This window comes from Pteropus medius, unplaced genomic scaffold (assembly GCF_902729225.1).
Source record: "Pteropus medius unplaced genomic scaffold, Ma_sr-lr_union100, whole genome shotgun sequence".
In the NCBI taxonomy this organism is placed as follows: Eukaryota; Metazoa; Chordata; class Mammalia; order Chiroptera; family Pteropodidae; genus Pteropus; species Pteropus medius.
In genome coordinates this window covers 2,906,858-2,932,071 of record NW_024347867.1, presented here as the reverse complement: position 1 = coordinate 2,932,071, position 25,214 = coordinate 2,906,858, and the positions used below count along the sequence as shown (strand labels likewise).

The following is a 25,214-nucleotide window of genomic DNA, read 5'->3' as shown; positions in this document are numbered from 1 at the left end:
TGAAGATGCTCTATTAGAGTGTATAGAATTAAAAGCATTCATTTGTTAATAATCCTTTTGTTGCTGACAGACAGGTAGCTGACCTTAACTGACCGTAATGAAATAGTCTAGGTCCTTTTTCATTTCTTCCAATTAGAATTAAAACAGTCAGTCTTAAGCAGTCCACTTACTGTCTAGGACAGTTAAAAAGTTAGTTTGTTTTAATGTGACAATTAATGTGATTATAAAAATATCACTTTAAAAAGGAGCTGTCAGTACATCTAAAAGGCCAGCCACACTCGGATGAATGGAAGAAAAGACCCCACTCGCTAGCCTTCGAATGGGGAAAATGGGATAAACCAGTTCATAGACACAGCAATAGCCCATGGAGGAAATGACATAGCAGCCCCCTCTTCTGTGTATCCCCTACCTTCTAAGTTATGCTCTCCTTAGAGCCTTCCAATGGCTTCTTATCACACTAGAGAGGAGGCTGAGGTTTCTCAATTTTCTTTCAGTCCCAGTCAGCACAGCACTCTGGAAGAGCTCCCTTTACACTGCCCCCATGCTTGTTTATTTTAACAAATGTTTACTGTCTATTCTGTGCAAGATACTGTGAAGGGGTCAAAGAAATCAGCACCAGCCCCTCAGTGAGCTTATAATCTTCAAGTGCTTGTGAGCTGCAGAAGTCCAAGGTCAATGAGATATACGTAAATGTTCCATGGGAGCACAGAAGGAGTGATTAATTGTGATAGGAGTCTCTGAGGTGGCCTGCAGGGGCAACAGCTTCAAAGCTTTGGAAAATGGTAATATTTCAGTACACAGAGACTGTGGAAGGAGGGGCATTTCCGGCTGCTCTGTGATTACATAAGACAGGAGTTTCTCTCTGCCAGAATATCTGCTCCACCCCTAAGAATGGACAGGTGCACCTCCACCCACTGACTAAGGGAAGACTTATCACGCTATCTGCTCTTCCTACAGGAAGTTTACAGGCAGTGAAACAAATTGAACAATTGTTTTTTGGGAATTCTTTTCAGTAAAATCTTTTTTCTTACTAAGAAGAGATATATTTCATTTTGCCGTGCCTTTACACATTCTAAGTTGCAAAGGAGTAGGGAAGATAGATAGAGAAGATAGTAGGGAAGACAAGCGCATCCCAGTGACGTGTGTGTTATCTTTCCTACTCTTTGGTCCAAGGGGAGTTCAGGTCCCTTCTCATTTCATAGCCCCTTTCACTCACCATCCCACAGCTGTGCCTGCTTGTCTGTGTACTAGAAGGCAGAAGGTTCCTAAGAGCTGAACAGAAAATCCTGGAGAGGAGGCATTTGATGGTAAGAAGGCAATTTTTATTTCATACAGCTAAAGAAAGGAGAGACAAACTAAAACCAACCTACAAGAAAGACTTCTGAATAATAGAAGCATCTCCCTGGTAGCCCTTGGCCCAAGAGGTAAGTCAATAAAAACATCACCATGGCAACCACCAAGTATTCAGAGGCAGTGAGGAGCACAAAATGCATATTTGCCGAAGGCACTAACCAAATTAATTCATTTCAAAGACAGCTATATATCTCCTGAATTCTCAGCATTTGTTTCTATATATAACAATCAAAAATGGAACGACCTAAAGAACTAAAATTACAGTGAGCAGAGTTCAGGCAGCCAGTCTATCTGTACTTGAGCATCTGCTGTTGAACTGACAGTAACCTATAGCTCTGTCAGCTCCAACACATCAGATGACGAGGTACACCAATGTTTCTTTGTCTCCTACTGGGTGCCAGGCCACAGGGGGGGGTCAGGATAAAGTCAGATATTATTACCACACACACACACACACACACACAGTCCCTCCCTTCAGAAAGTTACGATCTAGTAGGAAAACAATCAAATAATCATTCAAAAACAAACTGTGCTAAGTGTGATGATGACAAAATATAGGGCATTTGGAAAACACAACAGAGAGAAATGATTAGTTGCTACGGCTTCCCTAACAAAGTGATGGAATCTGAGGGAGGTACAGAAATAAAAAGAGATGGATGTAATAAACAAGGCCTACCTGTAGTCAGTACTGACCAGGCATTACAAATAGCCAGGTGACCCTCCCATCAGGTGAGGTGTAACTAGCTGGAGTTGAGCTGCCTGAGTCTGTACTCTGGCTGCACAGCAAACATCACTGGGAGCCCTGGGCCTGAATCCATTCTCCCTCCAACCCCAGCCCATTTCCTTCTCTGTCAAATGAGAATAACAACAGTTCCTGTCACAGAAAGGGCAGAACAACAGTGAGCCTTCAATGAATATCAGCCATTATTAGTGAGTGGGCCACGGATTGGGAGGTACCTTCACACCTTATTCCCGCCACAAAGAATGGTCAATAATTTATAGATGGGTTCCTATACTTTTCCTGTTTGATATGCAAGAGATATGGAATCCATAAAATGAGTTTCATTATTCTCAACAGACACTTCTGCTGCCTTGACAAATCTCTGAAGAACATCTTTAAGAGAAACTCTAGACTATATGGAAACAATCATTTGTAGTTACTACTTTGGGGTTTGAAGGGGACAGACAAGGGCAAAGAACTGCAGCCAACTGAATATATATCCTGATTTGCTTCAAACAATCCCATATTATGTTAATTGTACCTCTGTAATTTCTAGTAGAGCCTCCCTGCACTCTGTCACCCTATGCAGTGGAGCAGTTCCTATTCCACTGTGCTGTCACCTTCCCAGGGCAGTATCAGCAGGGGGACTGCAGCTGCCAAAAAATTCAGTAAGAACCCCCTAGGCTGCTGCCACTCCATTAAGCTTGGCCCTGGGGCTTTCTCCAGATGAAGATGGCAGCTCTGGATGTTATTCAAATTACTTTCAGACATAAACTCCCGGGCCAAGGTAATGGGGAAAACTGTATAAATGGCATGGATGAGACTGTTTCTGAACTCGAGCCCTTTTTCTACTCCTAGTGAATTGCATTTCATTTTGCTGGGATGGTTCACCTTTTCTTCAGTTACCTTCCCCTCCCCTCCCTACCCCACCGTGTGTGTGTGTGTGTGTGTGTGTGTGTGTGTGTGGCATACAAGATGTCTGACATATGTTTGCGTCGCAGTGTTTCTCTTTTTACCTTGCCCCTCTTTCACCTTTAATCATGGTTTTCCTTATTTGGAATCTACATTTTCCTCCAAGGGCTTATCTTTGTCCTGTCATGTTTCTGCTGTTTACTTACCATTTCTTACTTAAAATATCCATGCCAGGGATAAGTTTCTTTTAGACATCAACAAGGAAGAGCTGGTTTTTCAGCAGACCACATGCCCCCTCAGTCTTGGACTAAAAGTTCCAAATGCTGTTTGGGAACTGGTTTAAACCACACAGCCAAATTTGAAAGACTATATTCTTCCCAACCATTTCTATGACTGTGATTTCTTTCAGAACAATATTGAGACAATGAAAAAAAACAAACAAAAATACCTGAAATTCCACTATCTATAATCCCACATATTAACCTGCATGCTTATTTTTACTGATTCCTGAAACAGACTTTATGTTAGCTTGCTTTTAGAAAAAGTATTAAGTATTTTCTTAAATTGTCCAGATTTTCCTTTTGTGCCTATTATAAATAAACCAGACTTGTGAAAGGAGCCTGAGTGTTGAATAACAAAAGAGCAATTTTCTGACATTTATTTGCATGCTATCACTCTGAAGAAGAGCTTCATTTTTACTTTTTTTTAGAAATGAGAGTTCGATGAAAATGGTGAAAATTTTTCACTCCTGAAAAATATTTACTATTTCATTATTTACTTCCTCATGTTGAATTCCCAATAACTCTCATCATATACCATTATCATATATGTACTTGCTTTTCTATCAATAAGGTTGTCTTGGTTGAAGGTAAATGGACTATCAGTATGACCCTGGAAACATAACCCTCTTTACTAAATTCATGAAATAATAAAACTATATCTAGGTAATGATAAAATCTAAATATTGCCAACTCTCAAAAATATACTATATTTAGTTCTCAATATCAAATAAGTAAATTATTATATATATTAAAATTATCTCTTATTGAAACTTATCACATGGAGATACTAAGTCTTTTGGTGTATTTTCTTCTAAGTTTTTTGCTATACAATTAGCATACACATATACATACATACACACATACACCCATATGGGATGGGCACAAATCTGTAATTATTCTATATATAACGTTCTAATCATAATCACTTATAATTGAGAACCTTACATCTGGGGAAGCCCGAATACAATGTTCACAATTTGCTACTGAATCAAGAGACTAAAAGTCTGTGTTCAAATGTCTACGAAAAACCTACAGCTAACACCATACTTAATAGTGAGAAACTGAAAGATTTCTCACTAAAACCAAGAACAGGGCAAGAATGTCCCCTCTCATCACTCCTTTTCAGTACTGTACTCGAAGTCCTAGCTAATGCAATTAAATAAGAAAAAAAGTAAAAGGTATACTGATTGAGAAGGAAGACATAAAACTGTCTTTGTTCACAGATGACATGATTGTTTACATAGAAAATATGAAAGAATTGATCACTCTTAGAACTTAAAAGTGATTATAGAAAGTTTGCAAGATTCGAGGTTATACAAAATTCAATTACCTTTCTATGTGCCAGCAATGACCAAGTAGAATTTGAAATTTAAAAACACAATACCATTTACATTAGGACCCCCCAAAATGAAATACTTAGGTATAAATCTAAAAAAATATGTACAAATCTGTATAAGGAAAGCTATAAAACACTGATGAAAACCAAAGAATAAATGAATTTTCTACATTCATGGATAGGAAGACTCAATATTGTTAAAATGTCAGTTCTTTCCAACTTGATCTACAGATGCAATGCAATCCCAATCAAAATCCTGGCAAGTTATTCTGTAGCTACTGACAAAGTAGTTCTAAAGTTTATGTAGAGAGGCAAAGACCCAAGACAGGCAACACATTACTGAAAAAGAATAAAGTTAGAGGACTGACACTACTCAATTTCAAAACTCACTATAAAGCTACCATAATTGATCCAGTGTGGTACTGGTGAGAAAATAGACAAATAGATCAACAAAGCAGAGAACCCAGAAATACAACCACATAAATATAGTGAACTGCTCTTTGACAAAGGAACAAAGGCAATACAATAGAACCAAAATAGTCTTTTTCATCAAATGATACTGAAACAACTGAACATCTACATGTAAAAAAAAAAAAAAAGGAAAAAAAGAGGAGTCTAGACACAGACCTTAAATCATTCATAAAAATTAACCCAAAATGGATCATAGGCCTAAATGAAAAAAGCAAAAATATCAAACTCTTAGGAGTGAATATAGGAGACTATTTTGATGACTTAGGGTATGGCAATGACTTTTTAGATTCAACACCAAAGGCACAATCCACAAAGGAAATAATTGAAAAGTTGGACTTTATTAAAATTATAAACATCTGCTCTGTGAAAGACACTGTTAAAAAAAATGAGAAGAGAAGCCACAGACTGGAAAATCTATTTCTAAAACGCACATCTGAAAAAGGACTGTCATCCAAAATATACAAAGAACACTTAAAATCAAAAATAAGAAAACAATGAGCCAGATTAAAAAATGGGCGAAAGATCAGAACAGAGACCTCATTAAAGAAAAATATATAGATGGCAAATAGACATATGAAAACATGCCCAACATCATATGTCATTAGGAAATTGCAAATTAAAGTAACAATTAGGTACCATTACATACCCATCAGGAGGGCTAAAATCCAAAACACTGATACCAAATGCTGATGAGGATGTCGAGCAACAGAAACTCTCATTCACTGATGGTGAGAATGCAAAGTGATATAGCCATATTGGAAGAAGTTTGGCAGTGTCATAGAAAACTAAAGATATTCTTACCATATAATCCAGCAATCATGCTCCTTGGTATTTATCTAACAGAGTTGAAAACTTATGTCCACACAAAAACCTGTACACAGATATGTAGCAGCTTTATTATAATTTCCAACATTTGGAAGCAACCAAAATGTGCTTCAGTGGATGAATGGATAAACTGTGGTACATCCAGACACTGGAATACTATTCAATACTCAAAATAAATGGGGTATCAAGCCGTGAAAAGACATGTGAGACTTTAAATGTATTTTACTAAGTGAAAGAAGCCAATATGAAGAAGCTACATACTGTATGACTCCAGCTTTATGACATCCTGGAAAAGGCAAAATGATGGACAGTAAAAGGATCAGCGGTTATCAGGAATTAGAGAGGAGAGAGAGATGAACAGGCAGAGGACAGAGGACTTTTAGAGCACTGAAACTACTCTGCATACTATAATAGTAAACACACGTCATTCATTACACATTTCTCAAAACCCACAGAAAGTACAACACCGAGTAAACCCTAATGTAAACTATGGGCTTTGAGTGATGTAGATTTATCGATTTTAAATGCACCACCCGGATCAGGGATTTTGGCTGTGAGCAAGGTTGTGCTTGTTTGGGAACAGGTGGTATACTGGAAATCTCTGTACCTTATATTCTCTTTTTCTGTGAACCTAAAACTGCTTGTGCCGACAGAGCTGACTCCATCTTGAAAAGCCAACTCCTTCTTGAAGTTAATCCACCTTCTTAGATGAATGGTGACCCTTGACCCTCCCTCACCTTCCCACAGGTGGACCCTGGTATGTGTACAGAGGCTCTGGGCTAATCACAGAATACCCATTAACCCTTCCTCCAGGTCAAGGCTCCCTTGATGTTATCTCTTAGCTCACCTTAGCACCAGAGCCTCCCTTATGTGGTTTCTTTGTTCCTTCTGATAACTTATATATTTCTTTCCTAGCACATTGGTTCATTTCTAAGGGAGAATATGAGCAGGTAGTCTGGGGGTAAAAGATGCAGAGATTTGACTATGCTGCTGCTGCTGCCCAAAACTGCATTTCTGTATATAAGTTCCCTATTAAACTCTTTGACCAACGAGCTGGACTTGCTGCTTCATTCTCTAGCATCTTCTCTCCTTCAGTGTTTGGGGGCCACTTTGCAAATATGGCCTTTTCACAGAACACTGCTCTAAAAAACAGTCTATTAACAACAAAAAGAACCCTAGACACTCGTCCCAAATAAAGGCTGCATTCATGGTATGAGGATTTATAAAGAAGGCTCCTTTGGCAGAAGCTACAGAGCTCTCACAGACATCCTAAGATTATGCTGGAAGGAGAAGCTAGTCCATCCCACCACTCCAATAGCAGAAAGCAGGTTTCTTTGACCCCGTATGTCTCAATGTGAACTGGCATCCACATTCTCCCTACACAGCCTTCATCAACCCCACACCTGGGAGTCCTGGTTAGAAGAAGTGCAGCTGCAAGGCCTAGTCATTTAAAGAATGATTCACATCCTTGGCTGCACAATGTAATCACTAGGAGCTTTGAAAAACACTGAGCCTGAGTACTCATTCCAGAGATCCTAATTACTTCTACTGGGATGTGGCGTGGGCATCGGGTATTTTAGAATCAGGTGACTCTAATTTTCAATAAGGTTGCGATGCACCAACTTGGAAGCTGCTTTAAGGGTGTGCACTCATCCATCAACTATGCAACTTGTTTAGAAGCAAAGCACAAGCTGCTTATTTCAGCATTTTGACCCATTATTGTGCTCCTTAGAAATTTTGGCAACAATATTCACTTACATACTAATGAAAATAAATGGCTCTTTTAACGAAGACCAGTGTAAGCTATGTTTGGATGGAACTCATTTTTTTCCTGTTCAGAATGCTGACAGGGCAGCAGCTGACAAACACTTGGCAATTATTAAATATTTTTATTTTTGAGCAATTTAATTGGAGCTTTTGCATCTGTTATGTATACTGTTTAGAAAAGTTCCTTATAAATTGGTTGAATATATGACTACTTTTCCATATTCCCATATTAAATTATTAAAAATGGGATAAACATAATTGTAATCATGTATTTAACCAATACACAAATTCGAGGGAGGAAAACTAGATTCTTTGCCTTTTCGACTTGCAACCCTAAACACATGAACACACTTTTCAATAATGAAGTAACACTGATGTGGCCTAGAAAAGAGGTTTTTATCTGGGCACACAGAGTTAAATGAAAGGCCAGCCGGCTCTCTGCCTTTGATTGCTGTGGGGAAGGAGCGGGTAAGTGGTAACTCTCCCACTGAATGGCCCTTTCTCCCCACTTCTCTGAGCTGGGGATACAGAAATGCTATGACTCCAAGCACATTTACAATCTTGACCATGAAAATCACAAAACCCTATTCATAAGATGGACTTTGAAAATAGAATCCCTTTATTCATGAACTTGCTTTTGCTTCTGCTTCTGTCTCTGTTCTTCTGTAGGTATTCTGCATGTTTCTACTGCTTATTTGCTCAATGCTTTCTGGCCACACAGAGGAAAAAAAGCACACACACAAAGGATAGAGATCATAACTGTGTGTTATTTTGCAATGATATTTTCAATAAAGGTATGTATTCTGCCGTTTTTGGTAGCAGGTAATTTAATCTAGATAATTTCAAAATCCAATGATTTCTTAGTCACATTGCAAGTTTAATTACTAAAAATCAGGCTGATCTCTAAAGTTTTTTTCTGGCTCAAACCCACACTGTTTCTGGAAAGTCTGCTTATGGGACTTACATTTGTAAAGGATCAGCCAGCTACTGGAAGTAGGGAAGGGTAGAAGCAGAGAAACAAGGTGGGAGGCCCCTGTATAGGTTCAGGTGTGAGATGAGGATATTTGAACTAGAGAGGTAGCAATAGTGATGGAAAGATAGAAATAAGCTCCAGATGCATTTTGGAGGATCACTAGATACTTAAAATGATTAGTACCTAAATTCTTGACTTCTCTAAAACAAATATTTTCCATGGTAAATACAGCAGGTTTGTGGCCAAACATTTAATTCAATACGATATCCCTAGGTCTACGCTATAAATAGGCAAAAAGGAATCAATGCAAATATATAATATTTTGAATAGGTACACAAATACAAATATGTTCCTTTAGACGTCTGTGAAAATGGTAAACGTAAGAAAAGATAATCAAAACTATAATATATCTACAGCTATTAATTACAACACTATAACTTAGAGATCTAGGAGTTTCCAAGTACTGTTCCCTGGGCATTTGCCCATTGGTTTCATTAGAATAAAATGACCAGCAAAGCACTGAACATCACCAAAAGAATACTGATATAAAAATGAAAGTGGTATGCATCCTAATAACTATCCTAGTAGAAAGCTGTGGCCCATACAGAGAAACCCATACAGGGTTCTAATTCCCAAGAAAGAGAAAAAAAAAAATCTATGCATAATCACTGATTAAGAGGAAAAAGTAAATAATTTGAGCATGTACAATAATACTCTTTCCTTTTCGCTACAACAAAAAGATGGAGATTAGAAGACTGCAGAAATCACTCATTTGTCTCTCTCCCTAGTAACCCTTCAGTTTTCCCAGAGGCCATGGCTTGAGCACCCTCTATGGATGAAGCTCAAGGATGGTCAGCCTGCTAAATACATGCAGTTGGAAGAACTACATTTTATTGTTGGAGTATTCAAATTCTTTGTTAAAATTCTTCTTTAGTCTACGGCCATGCCACCCTGAACAAGCTCGATCCTGTCTGATCTCGGATGCTAAGCAGGGGCGGGCCTGGTTAGTACCTGGATGAGAGACCACACAGAAAGACTAGGGGCTGTAGGTGTAAAAAAATAAAATAAAAAAATATTAAAAAATAAGAGATTGTAAGCTGACAAGGTCCTTGCAGTCTATGAGGTTAACCAAGGGTTGCCTCGCAATAAATAAATAAATAAATAAATAAATAAACAAACAAACAAATCAATCTATCTTCTTTATACAAGAGTAAAATCTGTCCCTCTTTAACTTCTACTCATTCATTTCTTTTACTTCTGCTTTCCTAAAACTACACTGAAAAAAAATAAAAAAGCTTTTTTTCCTTCCTCCAAAAGCTTTCAGATATTTAAGAACAAATCTTGGCATCCCTGACATTTCTTCTCCAAGTTACACATCTGAGTCCTTCTTACGGCAACAGTTTTTCCAATTCTTTTAACATACTTGCTCTGGCCAAGAAATGTAGGGGGAGCCAAGGACGAATTAAAGGTTGCTTTCTAGGGTGAAACGAGGTAGAAGTACTTTTCAAAGTGTAACTCCTAATGGACTGTACAGAACTGCCTAACCATCAAGATGGTAAATGCTGAAAATGTATGACAAAGGCTGAGAAGTGGTGTGCATGGTTAGCTATTAATAGGTCATTAGTGTCTTTCATAAGACTGGCAGATTAAAAACAATGAATTGGGAAAGTAAGTGGGAAGTTATAAAGTAAAAATAGTGAGTGCAGACTAGTATTCTCAAATTTAATGTGTACATGAATAACCAAGAAATCTTGTTAAAACACAGATTCTGATCCAGTTGTGGGAGGAGAGAGTAGTGAGACTCTGCCTTTCTTACTAGAACCCAGGTAATGCCCATGTTGCCCATTGGTTTCATTAGAATAATGAAACACTTTGACACAACATCCATAAATAGGATAAAGAGAATGTTTTAAGCATACAGTGAAACAAACTTTATCCAATATGGCAAATGCTGCTATAAAAAACACCCAGGTCTATCAGATATATGGTGGCCCTTTTGTAGTGATATCAACTATTAGTATGATCTAAGAAATAGAGTCCAAAATGCCAACTCTTTGAAAAAAGGACATTTCCATTTTCTGTCACAAACTGAGAAATCCTAAATAAAGCGGTATTCTTTGAGTCACTTGTAGAGCTGTGAATGCATACATGTAGGTACAGTGTATGCAATGTAAGCCATTTCACATCCTTCCTCAATTACCTTTATCCACTTTTCTGCATCAAGAATATCTTAGCTGATAAGCTTCTTGAAATGTTTTCAGATAAAGGAGTCACTTGGAAAAATATTAATATTTACCACTATATACCCACATCTGGATCTTGTAATTCATAATGAATTCCAAATGTTTATTATGTATGTTCACACAAATATGTATTTATTTAGAAAAAAATAAAGGAAAAATTTTTCTTTGAAAAAAATAGGGCGAGGTCCTTTACAAAACATATGCAAAGAAAAGGCCTAGGGCAAACAAAATCCAAGAAAAAATATGAAGGACTATATAATATCAATGAGGTGTTTTTCAGCATGAAGGTGAAAATAAATTACAGAATTTAATCCTTGGAAGAATAAAAATAGTAACTTTGAGATTAAAAATTGAAGACACATTTAAAGAAGTTAAAAGTCAAAGCAGTTATTCTGCAGAAATTCTGGTCAAAAATGAGAGAACTACTTGCAAAGAAAGGGGATGGAATACTTTAAAACTGTTTTAAATAGATCAACACCAATTTAGGCTTAAGGCTCTAGAGATGATAGATAGATAGATAGATAGATAGATAGATAGATAGATAGATAGATAGAATTAATATAGGAATGCTGCTATAATTTTATATATATATATATATATATATGGAAAATTCAGCCAGTAAAGTGGCCTTACTCAATATTTTTCACATACAGTTATAGGCAAATTACTGATCTTAGTTAAAAAATAAAAGTGAAACAATACAAATTATATAATATGGTTAAAAAGTTGTGAAATAGTAAAACTGACTTAATAATTATTAGGGCCCCACGAGGGTACATGTTAAGGTCACCAGTGAAAATATGATCATTCCACGTTACCTGGTTGGCAGGTACTGCTGTCTAAAATGAATCTAGACTTTAATATCTCAGGACCATTATCATAGCCACAGCTAGATGACCTCCTTCAGTATCAACAGAATGCTCACTCATCTTTCAAAAAGCTGAGCTCAAACATGACCTCCTATTAGGTCTTCTACCATCCACAGCATAAAGTTTAGTTTGCAATTACCATGAACCTAGAATCTGTCATTTATTTATCAGTCTTGTCCAACAGGATATGAATTTTCAGGAAGAGAACGAGTCTAATTCATCTGGCACCATATAGGCCTACATGGATGTCGACTGAGAGATAGAGTAAATAATGCTGGAAGTCAGAGGCCAGGAATGAAAGACTGATGGATGCTGCTCCCGCAGCACTTCTGCATCCAGTATTCAAGGAGTTGCCCAGTGCTGCTCACAGTGACCAGCTAGCTGCATTAGTAGACCGCCTATTGATGCCCCTTTCAAATTCATCCTCTTCCAATTTACAAACATGCAGAACAACCAATCGTCATACAAACGCCCCTATCTCAATATACTCATCAAAGCAGAAATTAGAGACAAGCTAAGGTCATCTTGTCTCCATACCCCATTGACTCCAGGGAAAATCACAGCCTGCTGTCTTTTCGGTTTTTCATTAGCCAATACCGAATGGCTAAAACACATCCTGCAGACCCCTGAGGTACAAGAAAGACCTATTTTCATGCCAATTGGATACTGCAAACAACTGTTGAGGACTGACAGGTCTCAATGATGAAAGAGGTGAACTGGTAGAGTTCATGATACATTTAAGTATTTTTGTTATTAAAAATAACTTGTCAAGTTACCTCTTCAAGATCACGTGGCACCTTTAGATTTAGAATGTGTTGCTCTTAAAAGCTATTTCTGAATCTAGACTAAAAAATTACCACCACCACCACCCCCCACACACACAATTTATCTTTAGTTTCTATTGATGGGGGTAAAAAGTTCTTGAATTTGTCAATATCCGTCATTCTCACACATGTCATTTCTTCCTCTTTCAAAAGACAGCAGCAGTTCAAGTCCTAGTTCTGCAGTGTGCTTACTCAATTATCTCCTGCCTCTAGGGATCAACTACTAAATGCAAAATATTCAACAAATCTTACTTAGTATTTCAGGGATGTTAAAAGTTCTGGATTTTCTGATGTAACTTTCCAACTTTGCTTGTAAAAATAACTAAACAGAGAATTTATTCCTCTCTTTGGGGACCTTGTTTAGATCAAATTTTTCTCATGACTTCTAACCCCAGTGAGTACATTTCCTTCTTTCTCTGTTTTGTTTACCTCTTCCTCACTGCTTAGTGCTTCCAGAGTGGCATTCTTCTGCTCTAAATCAAGAGCTCTGTAGAAATCTGCTAGAATCTTTGCTGCTCATCAGGCTCTGGCTGCTCTTTTGGCTTATGATTTTACTACTGTCATTTTGGATTAGGTCACCCAAAGGCCTGTCATCCTGAATCTTCCCACACATGTTAAGCATTTAGTTAGGGATTACAGCCATATCTTTCTGGAGTTTATAGTTACTGATTAGTAAAAGGAATTGAATTCCAGATTGTATTACTATAACCCACGGGAATTTGTGAGAGGCGAAGTTTACTAGCATTAAAGAAAGACAAAAGCAAACGCTAACAGAATGTTAAATATAGCTATGAGGACTTTGGCCAAATATAGTAATGATTTTCACAAAGTAACATATTGGTAGATAAAGACCTGCTTATTTCTTCCTTCTATCTCATGAACATAAAAATACCAATGTGCTTCTGAATGTGGAAATCTGCTGGTAGTTACTGTCTGCAGGTGCTGAATGAAACACTCCTTCCTCCTCCCCACTCAACAACCAGACAGCAGTGTTTTATGAAGTTTAAAAATATGACCTCAGCTTAGAAAGGTTCTGAACATTGCTCGGGAAGAAGGCAGCATGTTATGTTTCTTGTTTTCTGGCACTCAGTATTATTTCCCAACCCAGGCTGCTAAAGAAGGGATGTGGTTATACAGAAAGTAGATTTAGGCTTGCATTCTTGTAATCTAACCCACTAAACATGCAAAATATCAAAAACATGCTGACTTAAAAGAATAAAGCTAAGCCACACCTACTTTCAGAAGTTACCATCCTAGAAATAAAGGTGAACTTTCAGTTTGATTATGCCTCCATGGAAGCCCAATGGCCATGGTAATCACGTGGGTTCTAGTTAATCTATGGTATAATTTTAAATCTCTGGTTATTATTTTAAAGTCATCTTCACTTACTTTTAGTTTGTCTTTTTCTCAGTGAGTGTCATACCTTCAAAGAAAGATTTATACATTCGTTCCCTGCCTCCTTTCATTTCTCCTCAGCACCTCCTTCCATTTCTCTACCTCCCCTTCCCTCTCTCCCTCATTTGTTCAAGTATCCCACAATTATTTAGCATTTATCATGTCCCCAGCATGGTTCTGGGCACTGATGCTACTGAAATAATTAAGCCATAGTCTCTCCTCTCTAAGCTTACAGTCTCTAGGCTTACAGTATAGGGGGGAAGAGGATTTTAGACAAATCAATTACAATCCACATTGACCTGAGCTGTATTAGAATTAGAAACAGTGTAGAGGAAGCAATGATGTGCGAAAGACCAGCTCTTTGAGGAGGAAGAATCAGGAGGTGTGAGGGTGGGAGAGTAGGTGGGTAACTGGGTCATATATGACATTTCAGCTGGGTTCTGAAGTATGATTTCACCCAAGGATGAAGAGGAAGAGACTATAGACAGAGGAAATAATCCAAAGGCATGGAGTTGTGAAAGGGGAAAAGTTCAGTGTGGCTGAGACAGTGGCTGGAAACAAGGAAAAGTGAGATCAGGCTGGGGTTCAGGGTTCAAGTGTCAATGCAGGGTTTTCGAAGATGGGCTCTGCTCTCTCTGCCTGGAACATACTCGTCCCAGATCTCTGTACGGTTCTTTCACATCATTCAGGCCATTTCAACACCACCTCCTTATAATTCCTGCCAATCCATCTTTAGTCCCTGGCTCTAGCTTATCTCTGCCCTGGTATGTCTTATTTTTACTTCATGGTATTCATCCCAACAGGGAGTCATTATTTATTTGTCTGCTTGTTTACTGAGTGACATTTTCCTAAGACACAATGAAAGACTCACAAATGCTATACAAAAGAACAGCTGCATTTTAAATATTTTTTCTTATATGGGAAGCCTATATTTAAATAAATCTGAGTCACCAACAGATTAAAACAGTAATAAAGGCCTTTATTGTTTTTCCCGTGAGCTCCCTCCCTTCTCTTCTCATGAAATTATATGAACCTAGAGTTAGGTAGCAACCATGTTTACTCTGGGGAGGTGGGTCACCATCGTGTCCGTGAAAACACCTTGGTATAGCATAGCATGCAGGATGGTTAAGGACAGGACATGGACTTCCCAGCATATTATTAAGGGATGACGTACAGAACACTAATTGTTCTTGGATCAAGTCAAAGAAGTATGCACTGAATACTTGTTCACTCTTTCACAAATATTCTGTTTTGTTCAGGCATCTGTGCTAGGTCTGCGTGAAATACAAATATGAATCAGCCTTCAGATAGCTTATAATCATAAATAATGCTGAGGCTCATCTGAAAGCCCAAAATGCCACGAGAGACAAAACCCATTTGCAGGTAGATGGCCCTTCAGCATCGATCAGGAGTGTTCGAGGTGGCTTTGATATAAAAGAAGAATGTGGCCCAGGGGAGGCAGGGAGGGTGTTCTGGGCATGAAAAACCAAGAGAGCCGAAGCAGAGATGCAAGGAAGTAGTTGGTGCTTGTCAGAAGCAGCAAGGAGATCAATTTGGTGCAAGAGATAGAATATTTAAAAATTCAGTTTGAGGGTGGATCTTTGCACTCTATAGCCCATGCTTAATTGGAAGAAAATGGGGACCCACCAAAGTTATTTCATCAGCAGAGTAACATGTCCAGAAGAATGCTTCAGGAAGAATATCCAGGCACCGGACTGGAGTGGGGCAAATCCACAAATGAAGAAACCCCAAGGAAGGTCTTCAATGGCATATGAAAAAAGGATTAATGATGGCAATGGAAATGTAAAGGAGGGAACAGGGTGAGACATATTCCTGAGGTCCATTTAGAAGACACAGAATTCTCTGGATGTAGGGTAAATCATTATTTTATTCACGCAGATGCTCATGCCAGAAATCTAACGGTTAGCCTTTAAACATCCCTTTCCACTCAATCGTGAAGTCCTGTCAATTCTACTTCCTGTTGAGTCAATTTACTTCTCTGCATCTACACTTTCCCTCTGGCCTCCTAATGCATTCTTCTCAACTCCATTTGCTGCATGATATTCATGTCGATCTTTTAAAATATGCTAGGCCAATAATGGCCTTCTCCTACATGGAAAAACCTTTAATGGCTTAGGAGAAGGTAAAAAACTCTTAACTTCACTCTCTCATGCCCTGCTTCATTTTGCTCCTGCCTCTTTCACCAGCCTCACCTCGCACCTCTCTGCATCTGGCTTCCTCCTAGGTCCTCATATACATCTCCTCTCTTCCTTGCCTCAAAGCATATTCCCCACCTGTTACCTAGGTCCTGAAACTAGGGCAGACCCCTCTCATAGTCCTTTAGACTTTCCTCTGAGCATTTAACTTGTAATTAAATTGTTGAAAAGATATTTTTAAATGGCTGTCTCCTTAGGTAAACCCTCCCACACATATCCGCCCCCGCCCTAAAGCTGGGAGTATATGGCTTACTGTATCCACAGAGGCTAGCATTAGGCACTCATTAGATGAATGGATGAATAAGAAGCAAGGAATCAAAGATGATGCTGAGGTTTCTAGTCTGAATGAATGGAGAGAAAATACTACTGATGACAAGTAAAGAAATAGAGGTTTCAGAAGGAAGATGATGACATTAAATTTGAGGTTGAAAGAGATGTTCATTCAGTATATTGTTGGATATATGGATAAATGGAGCTGAGGAGAGAAAAACAGACTGGAAATAAACATTTGAAAGCAATTTCCATGGAGCTGAGCATAAACAGCTTGGCTAAGTCAGAGTGCATTGAAAGGATCTTTTGGAACATCTCTTTCCAACTGACCATAAGCTCCATAAGGGTACTGCCCACAGCATATCCATCTACTAGCAACTGAATGTTTGTGTCCCCTCAAAATTCCTAAGTTGAAACCTAATCCCCAATGTGACAGTATTTGGAGATGGGGCCTTTGGGAGGTGATTATGTCATAAAGATGGAGCCCTCATGAATGGGATTAGTGCCCTTATAAAAGAAACCTTAAAAAGCTCCCTCACCCCTTCTACCATGTGAGGGCACAACAAGCAGACAGCCATCATGAACCAGGAAGCAAGCCCTCGCCAGACATCAAATATTCCAGCACACTGATCTTGGACTTCCCAGCCTCCTGAACTGTGAGTAATAAACGTTTTTTGTTTAAGCCATTCAGTCTATGGTATGCTGTTATCGAAGCCTGCACTAAGGCACCATTATAGATAAATGATGTTCTCAACAAAGAGAACATTACTTCAAGAAATGAAGTTATCAGCCCTTCCTGTTAATGAAAATGAAAGATCATATGATCTGATGCTTAAAGTCCCTGCTGATTCATCAGCAGACAGTTTCTACCAAGTGTTAGGAGAAAAGGCAAGAGTTAGGTGAAGAACATGAGTTGGAGAACAGACTACTTTTTATCAGAATTTTATCAGAGAAGTGCCAGCCTACAGGGAGCTGATGGCCCAGTGCATGGATAGGGTCTCCTTTTCCTCTTCCATCTTGTCAGGAAGAGTTACCCCTAGACTTCTAAGAGACTCAAGTGTTTACATGGGTTTTATCTTCAGATCTACTCTCAGCTTTGAAGCAAAGCTCCTTTTTGATTTTCTATAGCATCTCTGTGGTCTTCCATTGAATCAGTGATGAGACCTGAGGAAACTCAGGTGTCAGTGCTGTGGTAGAAACTGGTAGAAAGGCTCTATGACCTGCTTTGGTTATAGACCATTCAAGCCACCTAGCCCAAAGGAGATCTTCAAGGTCTCTAACCTGGCTCACCAGAGTTTTATGCTGGGATCTCAGCATAAAACACCCCACTTAATAATCAAGAGATGCTTTGCCTTGCTTTAGTTTCTGACCACATATCTACCTCTGGGACTTCTCAAGAAAATAAGTTCCAGGACAGGATTGTGGTATTCCTTAGTAACCCAGCCAAACACAACCGTAACAGCATCTCAATTTCAACATAACTTACAGAAAAAAAAGGCATGGCTAGTTGTGTGGAGAAATAAGGGCAAGGAAGCTACTTCAGTACTAGAACGTAAGAATTTATACAAGAGCTGTCTGTCTGGTCAGCACTACATGTTTGTGAACTGTTCGTGTATTAACTATGAGTAAGATTCCCTTTTGCTACACTGACTGCCTATCAGAAAAATTAAAAGTTCATTAGATATATTAGTTAAATCATTTTATAGATCTTAGAGATTTCTTTTAATACCTTGAAATATCTGAATATATTTTAGATGTAAAATAGAGAAACATTTAAAGTAGTAGTGTTATATAAATATATTAAACTGAATAGTATTTATGTAAATAACTGAAGCCTTTTAATACAGGTATCCAATGTAAGACTTTTATGTGACTATTTTAGTGCATTAGGATCTTCAGTCATTTAGGAGCAAATACTATTTTGATTTCACTTTCACTTAAATACAATGCAAATTAGTGTCTTTACATCATACTAAAATTTAAAGTTAAATAATCTTCATGCATTTTAAAGGCTTCTTTGCCCCTGAAGTTTATTCTTATCTAATATTTTAAAGCACTACAAAAAAATCACTACATAGCAAAGCCTTGAAATTGTTCGTTTTTCTTATTTATTAATTTTATGTTCTCATATGTTTAAATAAAGCCTTGTAACTTTACATATCATGAAAACTGAACAAAAATTAAATAGTCTCTGAATTTATGCCCTCTAAGACATTTTTCCAGGATTCCAAACTAATAAAAATAATACCTTTTTGTTTCCTATTTAAAAAAGGGCTCTTCCTACCCTCTTAATTATTTTCAGCTGGCATATCAAATAATAAATTTTGGGCAGTCAATCCAAATCCTCAGAATTAGAAGCAAATAATTTTGCCCCTCTCTTACTTGAATTTTAGAAAAATCGATAAAACAAAGAGAAATTATCAGGAAGCAACTGGCAAATAAATAAGTTGAGGCTTTGTTTACATTTTAATAATTTATAATCGATTATTAGGTTTAAGTGTATTCTGCCTTGATTAAAACTATTAGTCCCTCTGAGAAAATAAAAAATGTGTTTTGAATTTTTCCACATCTTATATTCACAGTAGGAATCCTGTTTTTGCCTGTTTCTGTATGCCAAAGCTTTATTATGTATAGGCTTTTGAAAATAAACTGTTCCCTATACAACCTTATTTACTCCTTCATTAAATATTTATTGAATAAGTATTATACACCAGCCACTAAGCTGAACAATAGGGACAAAGATGAATAAGAAGTTGATTCATGAATGTGCCAATAATAAGCGAAAATCAGTAGCAAAAATCCATATTGTAGCTAAAGAATAATATGGTCCTGAGAAGATCTTTAAAGAAGGAAGTTTCCTAAAATAGCCTTTATACTAAAACTACACATAAATTAAAAGTTCGGGCAAGTAAGAAATTACCCAATATTCAAACAATCCCCTATTTTCAAAGAACAGGTTCTGGCTACTGTAATCATGAGGAAAGTCAATAGAACTTAAAGGAGGAAATGAAAATAAGCTAAAATAACATTTTTACACATATTTTAAGTTACTGAGCCAGGGAACATGTTTTAAATTCTTTACCTAATTCTTTGTATATCTAAAAGTGGCAACCAAGTAAATGCAATAAGCCAGGAGAGGGGGCTACAATTACTGCCTAGCTTTTTTTTTTTAATAAATTTATTTGAATTAGTTTCAAGTATATGGTACATTGGTTAGACATCTATAATGTTCATAAATCGATCTCCCTAATCGCTCCCTCCCACCCCTGGCCCTCCACTTAGCCATCATATTAACGCTAACTACATTCCCTCTACCATGTTCTCCATGCCCAACTATCAACTACTAATTTGTACTTCTTTAATCCTTCACCCCATTTTCCTAGCCTCCCAACCCTCTTCCCCTATGTCTGTCACCAATCGAATTCTGCTCTGACAGACACCAGGGACACCAGGATAGAAAACACATGGGACTATTCAATTAGTTCTGTCATCATGTGGAAGAACCATAATAATATTAATAATATTTTTAAAAACTTATCCAATTGCCACAAGATGGCATGAACCTGCAATCTCATGCCTAAACAAGAATAGTCAACAGTCAATAATATATAGATTTGTCATCAACCTAGATTTTTTTCTTCCAAAAACAATAAAGGACTTGAAAGCAGTTAAGACTAGTAAATCCTACACTAAATTTGAAGACACATGTCATTTTACACACTGATTACCTTTCCTTTTTGGCCACAACGACAACTAGAACAAAAGGCAAAAGATTTTCTGAATAAAGCTCTTACATGAGGTATTGCTTCTGAAAATGATGAAATCATTAATTCACATATGTTCAAGGAATTTAATTAATGGCATTAGCTGTTAAAATTTATTCAAGAACTATTTATTAAGCGCCTACTACATGGGAGCACTATGGACACAAATATGAATAAAACAGACCTTAACCTAACTAATAAAACTAACAGTCTCAACACGGAGGTCAGCTATTAAAATGCAGTAGAAGCAAGTAGTAAGCACTGTGGGCAGACAGAGGAGGGAGTTACTATGGCCTAAGTTGAGATGCTTGGCTGAGAGAAGGGTCAGAGAGCTGTCCAGGAAGAGGCAAAGGATTTTCCCAGGAAGTGAGGGAAGTTAATTTCAAGCAGGAAGAAGCCTAGAAAAACTGGTCTCATTTCCCAAATCTCTGGGCCCAGCAAGTATCATCACAGTAAAACTACAGGACTTGAAAGCAGAAATGGAAAAACAAACATAAAGTGACGTTTGTGCACAAGAATGGAGAGATCCTGAGCCTGACTTATTAGAGAAACGGCAATCAGCTCTGAGTCAGGGTCCAATTACAGGGCTTGTGAGAGGGGGCTGCCAGTGAGGCAGATAGATGAAAACCTTGGCCGACTCTGCATGCTGTGCTAACAAGTCTAGTTTCCTCCTGTAGCTAGTCAGGAGCCCTGAGCAGAAAGCTGCACTAATTAGAAAGCCATTTCTTAGCAACTACTCATACAGCACTAAGAAGTGATGAAGGAAGGTAAGAAGGGTGAGCCACTAAATGGACCTCCTGAGAGCCAAGACAGATGTAAAGAATGCGTCTGGGGAAGACTGGCTCAGCCAGCAATTCCATCAAAAAATTAAAGATCACTATAGTGTCTTTGTTCACCAACAAAATGTTAGAAAAAGAAAATGAAATAATTTAAAAATTAACTCTTCAGCCTCTTTCCATTTAAAATCCAGGAACTTCAAGTCATGCAAATTCATTTTTGTTTCTAATTTTAGCAGAGGACAAAACCATCTGTTTGGAGCAAGAGATGAAAATCAGAAAGGAAAATCAATACTGATGGCTCAAGCAGCAAAAAGTTGGAAGGGACAGTAGTAAATGAGGAAGGGAGTGGATATGGGACTGAGCAAACAGAATAGTGCTCTTGACTTGGTATGGTTAAAGCTGGAAACATTCGGTTTGCTGAGTAGAACCAATGCTTTTTCCAAATATAAACAGTACATTTGATAGGAGACTCAGCCAAGAACCGTCTGCCGATGTTTGCACATGACTCTCAGGTGTTCTGTGGGCAAAGATTGGGGAGAGAGTTTGGCTCATGCTCCTCATTGTTCAGCCATCCATGGACAGAACCAGAAATAAGACAGAGGGTATGTGAAGGTAAGGTGGGAGAAAAGCACAAAAAGAAAAGTAAACTTCTGGTTGAGTTTCTAAAGCCAACTAGAATTAAACGGGGGCGGGGGGAAGCACCAAGGAAAATTATACAAGAGGAAGTACCTCCTGTACTTTCTTTATCTCTCTGGAAACTTTAATGCTGGCTGCAAATCCTTCCAGGGATAGGCAGGTTGCCTGCAGACTAAACCAGTCCATGAACCACAAGCTTATATCTGCACTTGACCCTCAGAAAAGGCCATTCCTCCTTCCTCCTCCCAACCTCCTGAGTCTCTTGGTTAAGGGCCATTGCTACCACCTGGTGCCCTCTGTGGCCTCACTCCTTCACTGCCTTGTCCTCTGCACAGCTAGAGCATAAAAATGACAAATTCTGTCCATTCCCAAAGCTAAGATGGGGTAGGGAGTCTTACAGGCAGGTTAATGTATATAGCTTTTAAAAAGACGACAATCTCCACTTTTTTGCATTACTAGTCAGCTAAGATTAAGTCTCTGATGTATAAATATCATGTTCTCAAATTATTCAGTGCCTTTTCACTTCAAGCCAGGGTAAATCTTCAGCTTTTCTGTCTCTGTTCAACCACTTAATGCCAATAGGCCTAATATGTGGGGAAACAGGTTAGCGTTCAGACAGATGTTCTTCTGGTAAACAGTAAAAAGTCTAAGGGAAATAAGTTTTCTACCATTCCTATCTGTAGAAACTGAAAATTTATAAAAGAAAATATTTTTTTCTCATGTAAAGTGTATTCTTGCTGAATCTCTTCAGGAATTTTGCATTTTGAGTTTTAATTGCTTCTTTCAGAAAATCTGATGACTCTACTGGAGGCCCAGGCCTCAGCTTCTCTCCATGACTTAGTTACCAGATGGAAGTGAAGCAGACAGAGAGCTAGTGAACTTTTGATGAGCCTCCTCCACATATGCACATCCACATGATATACAGAGCATGCAAAAAAAATCAGACCGGGGCAGATGTTTCCAAAGACAGTCACCATTAATCTTACCTCCTGTATGCACGTACCCACTCCCTACCGAGTTAACCCCTCTACTTGATCTGGGTTGGCACTGTGACTGCTTCGACCAATAGAATATAGGCAAGAGTCATGTTCTGAGAATTCTGAGATCAAAACATAGGAGAACTGACAGCTTCTGCTTCCTTCTTCTTGGAATGCTCACTCAGAGGACAACCTCCCTCAGAATGCAAACACCACATGAGAAGTCCAACCTGGCCACATGGAGAGGCCACAGGAAGAGAACTGAGGACCCTAAAGAAAGCCCATCTCAACGTCCAGTCATGAGAGTGAGCCTTCTTGGACATTTCAGCCCAATGCAGCCCCGAGATGACAACAGACCCAACCAACTTCATGTGAAATGGAAGAACAACCTAGGTGAACCTAGTCGACTCACTAAGTTGTAAGAGATAATAACAAGTTGTTTGAAGCCACTGTATTTTGTGTGGCTTACTGGGCAGCACAGAAAAATGAAACACAGACCTCCCCAAATAATAAACACTGTGAATATATAAATGTTAGACAACCACCTACTATGTACCTGCTCTTTTCATATATATTTATCCTCAAAACAATGGGAAAATACAAGCTTTCTTACTGCAGAGATAATATGTAAGAGGCAGAACTGAAATGCAAATAAAACCTCTTGACCCTAAAGCATGTGTACTTCTCACCACATCTCGAAGCTAGAACATGTAGATACTGTGGAGTCACCTCTAAGCTCTCTGCAAATCTGTCACTTTGGGCACCACCACTGCCACGTCTGCTTCCAGGATCTCATCCCTCTACCATCCTACCACTAAATGCCTAGGCAGTGGAGAACTTTTTAGTGTCTTAACAAAAATTTGGAAGTCACTGTTAGAGTCCCCCAAAATATCAAATTTATGAGGCAATATGGCAACATAATAAAAGCATATCTAAGAGATTTTTGATAGATGCATGCGTCAAAGAGCTGGATTAAATGGCCTCTGAAGTCCTTTTTACTCCAGTAGTTTGCCCAGCACTGTACAAAGCTCCTTACATACAAAATCCCATTTAACCACCTCAATAGGTCTATAAGGCAGTGACTGCTTTGACTTCATTCTTACAGATTTGGAAACTAAGGCTTAGAGAAGAACATAGAACCAGTAAGTAGCAGGGCCAAGATTCAAACACAGAAGTCTGTCAGATCTACAGTCATCTTCTCTCCTAACACTATATGGCTTCTCTTCCTTCACGAGGAAGACGTGATTTTTCTTGTAGTCCTCTGATTAGAGGAGATATAAATCTCCAATGTGAACATACTTAGATTATCCACAATCCCAGAAATGAGACCTAGCCCCATAGAGCCACCCAGCTGCACCACAGGTATGAGTTTGGCAAGAATCTTTCTGGTACAGCATAAAACCACAGAAGCTGCAGGAGAAACCAGAACTTAAGCCAACCCTTACCCCCACTCTCCAATCCAGGTTGCAGTCAGAGACTGGCTGCAAATCCGCACCAACTGTTCTACACGGTTAAGCTTCTGAGCTGAAGCTCTAATTTCCCTTTCAGAACAAGGCCAAGCAATAACTCAGCAAAGAACTGCCCATAAGGATGATCTCTGGGATCACTTCACAATTTAAAAACAAAAATAGCTAGGCACTACTAATCTAACAGCCAAGTGGGTCAAGGCTGTGCCCTTGCTGTTCCAAACTTGCAGACCTGCTTTACCTCAATTCACCCACAGTAATGAGAAGACCAGTAGATTATATGGAGTTTGGACTCATTTCCTTCTTTACCAGATATAGCCAACGACTGGGTTTTAAGGTAATGGGTAGCAGAATATCTGGCTCAATAAAACTGGACAGGCTGAAATTTGTGGATGGGGACAGACGTCATTAAAAGGTTTACTGAGCAAAGAGCATAACAGTGTGATCACCCAAGTTAAGGCAACATTTCAGAGAAGGTTTCAAATTAGACCAACATAAGACCATATTGGACACTTTAAATCTATAATAACCTCCATTTCTTCATCTAATATTTTAACACTAAGATATTGAGTCTGCAAAACACAGAGTGCTAAACTACTCTAGAAATATTTACAGACTGGGATTACTTTTAGAAAGAGCATGAACAGTCTATGGCTATGCAACCCTGAACAAGCCCGATCTCGGACTAAGTCTGATCTCAGAAGCTAAGCAGGGTCGAGCCTGGTTAGTACTGGGATGGGAGACCACCTAGGAAGACCAGGTGCTGTAGGCGTAAAAAATAAAAAAATAAGGGATTGTAAGTTGACAAGGTCTTTGCAATCTGTGAGGTCAACCAAGGGTTGCTTTGCCAAAAAAAAAGAGCATGAACTAATAAATTTGTTAAAGGAAAATTAACATTCAATGTTTTTTTTCTTACAAAAGTCAGATTTTTAATATTTTGGATAAGAAGCCAAATCTCAAGGTACAAGTTTATCACCATAATAACCCTTGCAAAAGAAATATCGACTTTTCACATTCAAATATTTTAGGTAACAAGCAGACAAAAGTATTTTATTCTCATTTATTCTGAAGTTAGACTCTACTAATGTCCACAATTCTGATAAGTGCCAACTCAGGAAGGCAGGAAGGCAGGAAGG

At 38.4% G+C, this 25,214-nt stretch overlaps 1 protein-coding gene and 2 pseudogenes across 1 annotated transcript in view; 2 read left to right on the top strand and 1 right to left on the bottom strand.

Moving 5' to 3' along the window:
* MAP3K5 (mitogen-activated protein kinase kinase kinase 5) overlaps window positions 1-25,214 on the bottom strand; it is a 169,623-nt gene that overhangs the window by 123,745 nt on the left and 20,664 nt on the right. The window lies entirely within an intron of this gene.
* On the top strand, window positions 9,573-9,691 carry LOC120615892 (uncharacterized; annotated as a pseudogene).
* Window positions 24,725-24,850, top strand: LOC120615890 (uncharacterized; annotated as a pseudogene).